Here is a 7,349-nt window from a genome sequence, read left to right as displayed (position 1 = left end):
TCCATTCCTTCCCGATTTCCATACTGAGATCACGTGGGCATGGAAGAAACCGCATTCTGCCCACATCCACCAACATAGACATGCAAATTATGCAAATGTCGAGGGGATGCAGGAGCATGGATACATGGCGATGCCCCTAATCGACAAGATGTGGTGGGCGGGCATTGACCTTGAAATCTCCGGCATATGCGGCAGCAGTGCGCGCCCTTAGAGCTCAAACACTTGCCCCGAGCGGATACCAATGTTATTCTGGAGTAGTGGGCCCTAGGAGGCCTCATCGACAGTCAGGTTGCTTGAGACCTATGCTCCCCTTGCTTAAAGGGTAAAAGGTGCTAAGCTGAGTACAACGCTTGTGTTGGCAGTAGGGGTGACCCCGAATAGTCGAAGATTCAATGCTTCGATTGGAGGAGCCTGATTCGACTACCGATCTCACGGTCGAATCTTCGCAGAGGTGTTATGAAACGAGGATCATGCCACTTTGGCTATATGAGGGCACTCAATGTCTGATTTCACATAGAGCTACCGGTTTTCTGTCAATACGTTAATATTCAGCCTATTATGATAATGCTGTATATAAAAATGTGCAAAGAAAGAAGCTTTTAATAAATATTTTTTAACGTGCGTGAATAAATCACTGAAGGAAAGAGAAACACAAGAACTACAACTGACTTCCAGTCACAGTCACATTAAATCAGATGAAGATAAAAGAAGACATTAAATCTGTGAAGATCTCAGCAGAGGAGGATTAAACAACTCCACAAACAGCATTACCAGCTTCACTTATTACTAACCAGACTGACTTTATTTCTGTCATGTCTATGAACAGAGGTTTAGATGTTGATGTTTTAAAATGTTTGGCCACCATTGTGGTGATCAGTGTTTCCTTTAGTTGGGCAGTTTGAATCTTGGCATTTTCAGTACAGTTTTGGTCTTTGTAACAGTATTTACCAAAGCACATAATTTGTTACAAAGAATGCCAAAAACAAAGGTGTTCAGGTGGTTTATTTTTCATTATTATAAAGTAGAGTGATTCACATATCTTTTCCCTGACCATAAGTTGTCATTTGTTATTAAAAAATAGCTTGCACATTTCTTGATACAGAGCAGACATTTTGATTTTTATATACATTACATTTATTTATTTTTAGGAACAAACAGACATCAAGAAGCAGCTTATGAATCTCAACAATGGTGACATGCTTCATGCTGCAATGCATGCTGGGAGCCAAGCGTTTTATACTATGGTGCCTCCCAGAATGCATTGCGGCATAAAAAGCATGTCACCATTGTTGAGATTCATATGTGGATTCTTGATGTCTGTGTGTTTGTCCAAAGAATGCTTACCCAATAATAAAAAAATAAATAAATATTCAGCTTGATGTCTAATCTGAAGAAAGAAGTCAATGTTGTTAAAAATATATATATCAATAACAAGTAACCACTTTCAGTCAATGATAAAATTTGTAAACTTTATGATGTTGAAAACTATAGGCCTACTTTCTTTGACTCTGGCTTTCCTTGCAACAAATTATGTGTTTTAGTAAACACTGTTACAAAAACCATAAACTCCCATAAGAAGTCAAGAGTCAAATTGCACAACTAAATGCAACACTGTTCACCATAATGGTGATTTTTTAATGGTGATTTTAAAACATCAACATCTAAACCTCTGTTAATTCTCAATAAGAACTGTAGACGTCTAACAGAAATAAAGTCAGTCTGGTTAGTAATAAGGGAAGCTGGTAATGCTGTTTGTGGAGTTGTTTAATCCTCCTCTGCTGAGATCTTGATTTAAGGCTAAGGCTGTGACTAAAAGTCAGTTGTAGTTCTTGTGTTTCTCTTTCCTTCAGTGATTCTGCTTGTTAACTGCAGGTGTTCATCACTAATGCTCAATCATCACTCAAATAATCACTTAATTATCTCATTAACTTTAACACTGCTTTAGTGTTACTTTAACACTCTGTAGAGTGGGACCATATTTGCTCTGAGCAGTGTTGATTTAACACTGGGGATTTTGCTGTGCAGATAAGCAGATGAACCCAGAATATGAACGCAATGCGTTCCTCCTAGTAAAGCATTTTCTTTACATAATTTGTTATTTTAATTGAACTATTTTAGGAGATTAAGACATTTTAAGTGTTTTAGAATGTATTTTATCCGCGCGCACAAAAGACTCCAACGGACACAGACAGAGTGAAAGACTGGATTTGTTGTCTCGATCAGGTAGGGTACAAGTGATTTCAAAACTTTTCAGCCGGTTCTAATTTGATTGTTGGATGCTGTGAACATTTTTAGCTAAAAAGACTGCCACTCCAGTTTAGCATTTATTGTTGTTTCTGCAGTTAAAAAGACAAAGTTGAAAATTCTGGCTATATCGTTATTTTAATAATTTCTTTGTTTTAATTTATTTATTGAACTGTCAGGGTTATCTAATCTATTTGTGGCTTGTGTTTTGAATAGGCATTTTGCACATATTTGCTCATCTTGTGACTTGATTCTGATTTATTTTGTTTTGTATTTTTATTTATTAGAAAGGTATATTCTGTTCTAATTTAATATAGTAAATTAATTGTTTATTTTTTTGGTGCATCGATGTTGTGCTGTACTTAGAGCCTGCTCGCACAGGTAATTTAGCCAAATTAATTTGATTTGCATGTGAAATGCAAATCCTGTCTGCAGTGTGGCCTTTCTGGAGTTATGTTATTTCTTAGTTTTATTGATCCAAAATGTTTTTATAGATTTTCTTCTATATCTTGGTGTGATTTTCTGAACAACGCGGCTTTGAAATGTTAAAGCCCCGCCCCCATACACATGATTCGACTATTAGTCGACTATAGGCAAGACTTGATTCTGATTCGACTATGAAAATCATAGTCGGGGACACCCCTAGTTGGCAGTGTACAGAATAATTGACTCCAGGTCGTTGAATTATTTGAAAAATAATTCACACCCGAGGTGGTTATACGGTCACGGCGACATTTCGGGTCTGAATTATTTTTCAATAATTCAATGGACCATATACACAGCAAAAAGTCCAGTGTTAAATTAACTCTCCTGGGAGTTTATATGGCTCCAGAGTCAGTGTTAAAATATGAGTGTTAAATTAACACTCAAGAGTGTTAAAGTTAATGAGCTCATTAAGTGATTAATTGAGTGATGATTGCGCATTATTGAAGACACCTGATGTTAGCAAGCAGAATCACCAAAGGAGAAAATCTATTTTTTTAAGACACCGTTATGGGGATCAGTGTTTGCTTTAGTTGGGCTCTTGACCCATAAACTGTAAACATTAGATTATCTTTGGTTGTTGTATCTGAGTTTTTACTGCCAGATGAACAAAGAGAAAAGTTGATCAGCTTTTGTTGGTTATGTTTTGACATCATCATAATTTCACCTGAATCACTGATCTCATTTAGAGTCTAATCTCTGACTTAAATGTATATTGGTCATTACAACATCACTGTGATTCTACAGCATAAGATCCAGAATTGTCTAACTAGTCTAAAGGATTTCTTAAAAGTTGTTCTGATAAAACAAAATCTTTCTTTTAGGCACATACAGACATCAAGAATCAGTGTATGAATCTCAACTATGGTGTCAAACAGAATATTCAATTAGGAAAAGGAAATTAGTAAGACAATTCAGATCATCATTTATTCATACATGCATGCATATTCATGCATGATTGGAGCCATGAATGAGTTTTGATTGGTGGCACTCAGAATGCACTACAACATGCTTTATTATTGTCACCATTGTTGAGATTCACAGGCTGATTATTGATGTCAGTGTGTCTAAATAAAGTAATTTTCTACGTATTTTTATCAGAACAATTTTTAAGAAATATTTTGGATTATACTGTTAATGATAAAAATCATTTGCTGTAGAATCACAGGCTGCTGTAATCAACAAGGTAAATCTGACTCTCTAAATGAGAGTTGATATTCAGGTCAAATTATGATTATCAAATCATAACCAACACCACCTGATCACCTTTTCTCTTTGTTCATCTGAGAGTTATAACTCAGATACAACAGCCAAACTAAATTTAAAGTTAAAGCTTTATGGGTCAAGAGCCCAACTAAAGCAAACACTGATCACCATAATGGTGTCTTAAAACATTTGATTTTCTCCTTTGGTGATTCTGCTTGTTAACATCAGGTGTCTTCAATATTGGTCAATTATCACTCAATGAATCACTTAATGAGCTCATTACCTTTAACACTCTTGAGTGTTAATTTAACACTCATATTTTAACACTGACTCTGGAGCCATATAAACTCCCAGGAGAGTTAATTTAACACTGGACTTTTTGCTGTGTAGAGTCAATTCTGTTTATACTATGGTTACCACAGCTCAAAACATTGTTCAGATGATGTATTTCAAGACATTTGTCAGGTTTTTGTCCTTAAAACGCCCGGGTTGAGGTCTATGGGATTACCGAAAAAAAAAAGCAGGCAAAATTTCTGACTTTGTTTTTTATACACTGCATGTTTTACTAATTGTTTTCACTTTTTTCTTTTGCTGATCTGTACTTACAAATGCGCTTCCAGAGTTTTTATTTACAATTCTGAAGTTTTTGTTTACGCTATCTGAGTTTTCGTTCACCATTCAGGTACATAACTGTCGTGTGGGCGGGGCTAATAGTGGTGTGTTCTCATTGGCAACTGAGTTTTTGATTGACAGATGCTTGACCTGGAAGTGAAGACGTCAGTGTTGTTTACACTGGAAAAAAATGTGGAGTGACATTTACTTAAAAAAAGCTAGGCAACTTTTTCCACACGGAAAGTGCTTGTAATCTTTACTCGGACTATTTCAATTAGTAATTAATTGTAAAAGTAATTAAATTGAACAAATTATAATTGAGTAATAATTAATCAAATTAATTCCTTAAAAGTTAACCATTTAAAATTACACTCTTAGAAGAAAAGGTTCTATATAGAACCTTAAAAGGTTCTATCAGGCGCTACGTATTTGGAACCCCTAAAAGGTTCTATATAGAACCCTTTTTAAGGGTTCAATCAAAAGCACCCTTTAGGGTTCTTTGTAACCAGGAAAAAGGTTCTATATGGAACCTTTTAGGGGTTCATTCATTATCATTTGTTTTGTCCTTTCCGGATTAAATATTTCATATTATTGACAAACATCAAGACCCTAAAATGTAAAAATGTAATTCACATAAAAAAGTCACCCATGAATACTGAAAAAAAGCACACCCAAAGTGCATAGAACTAGTAATTTATTTATATTAACAAAAATAATTACTATTACTGAAAGAATGCTACTGTAATTTCAAGTATTCAAGGCTTTAAATGTACAAATCAACATTAAAACATCAACCATTTAAAAAATATCTCATAAATAATGAAAATAGAGTTTCACCTACATCTACATACAAAATAAGTCCATAAAATGTACAAAATTACATTAATCTATCACTAATAAATAATGCAAATATACAGATTCATCTAAATTCCCATCAGTGTTAGAACAACATCAAGTCACTCAAAACTACAAATCCATATTAATATAACTCACAATGGAAATATACAGATATAGAAGTACTTCAAATCTACAAATTAATATTAATATCACTCATAAAGAATGTGAATACATTGATTAAAATTCAGATCAGCATTTCAGAACATCTAGTACTTCAAATCTACAAATTTACATTAATATCACTCATAAAGAATTGTAATTACAGATTCAAATTCAGATCAGCATTTCAGAATAACATCAATCGCCTCATATTTACAAATTTACATTAGCACTATTTATGACATATCAAAGTATTATGATAATTGATTATACATTTTGAGCACTGGGACAGGCAGTTTTTTTTTTTTTTGGCTGCTGGAGAGTTTAAACAGGTAGTGCTCAACAAAATTCATTGTGTGAGTGATGTGCTTGGGGTATTCCACACTGAATACGAAATAAGTAGCAAAGAGGCACTCCATTGCCTCCATCACTGGTTGATGGTTTGGAGCCATTTGCAGAAATCATCTGTAATCTTGAAAAGGAAAACAGAAAGTTACTATTAATTTCACATCATGTACATGTCACTACTTTATTAACCTCTTAGTCTACCATGAAAAAAAGTAAAGTTGTATTCTGTAAATGTAAATATTAAACTATCCCTTTAAGCTGTGTGTGCTTTAGAAACAGCCGAACCCTGGCCTGCTTCCAGTTCCTTAGACACCACTTGACTTGAACATAAAATAATCATTCATAAAGTTTGAAGTGAATCACAATAGTGTTCACATTGGGCTGTTTACAATTATCTAGCATCATAACAGCATTCTGAGCCGAAGTGCGAGTACATTTAACCACTAGCTGCAGGGGCAGTTATTTCACCTTTAGGGGGGTCGATCAGTAAACAAGAGAGAATGATAAACTTTACTGAAGAAGCAGCACTGGCCTGATCATTCAGATAGCTGATTATAGTTTTAGGGGGGCTGAGACTAAAAATATGGGGGTTGAAGCCCACCTAAAAAGGGAACCGCCCCTAAGCTGAACGCACAAGCGCTCTGTTCTGTTCTGTAGGGCTGTTCTTCATGACCATTTGAGTGTGCGGTCAAAAACTAGCTTAGAGCACTATCTGCAGTTAAAAACTAACTTAAGCTTAGGATCAGAAAACACAAAATGTAACAGTTTGCAACAAGCACAACACAACTTACCGATGTAAGGCAACTTGTGACACTGTCGCGGTTCAGGCTCTTTCGTGTTTTAGTGTAAATCCGCTGTAGAAACATTGACAACTTCATTACTAATGGGTTTAAAGCTTATAACAAGTAAATTACTTAAAAAAATCGATGTATTTCTCTGACTTACCACAACAATATTTCCGTCAGACCGTCAATTTAAATCAGCAGACGGGGATCAGTCTCTTCTCGACCGTTGGAATTCAAAAACGTGACGTGCACTGCACTGCACTCGCGAGACAGTGCTGCGTGAATATGCTCGCGCAAATGCAAACAAATTGTTTACTTTGTAAAATTAATGAAAATAATGAGTTTATTACTTCTTTTTGTTTATGTTTGCTGTTCAACAGATAAAAAAATTTAAATCCATAATGCAAAATTGTTTAGTTGTGGTACAATAATTTCACATAAATGACAAAGAATGAAATGAAAGAGCAGCAAACAAGGCGACAAGACGAAAGCCTATTCAGCTATAAATGGCTTAGAATGAGCCCTTATGTATGTTTTTGTACTGAGTAATTTCTTGTTATGATGATGATGATGATGACGATAAGGTCAATATAGGGGTGTGCGATATGGCTAAATCGTCTGCGATAATATCGTATTTTTTGTTTTAACGATGTGCGCTTTAACATTATCAAGTAT

The sequence above is a fragment of the Abramis brama genome (assembly GCF_963993115.1).
Source record: "Abramis brama genome assembly, chromosome: 2".
Classification (NCBI taxonomy): domain Eukaryota; kingdom Metazoa; phylum Chordata; class Actinopteri; order Cypriniformes; family Leuciscidae; genus Abramis; species Abramis brama.
The sequence above is the reverse complement of the archived record's forward strand: the minus strand, read 5'-3'. Positions refer to the sequence as shown.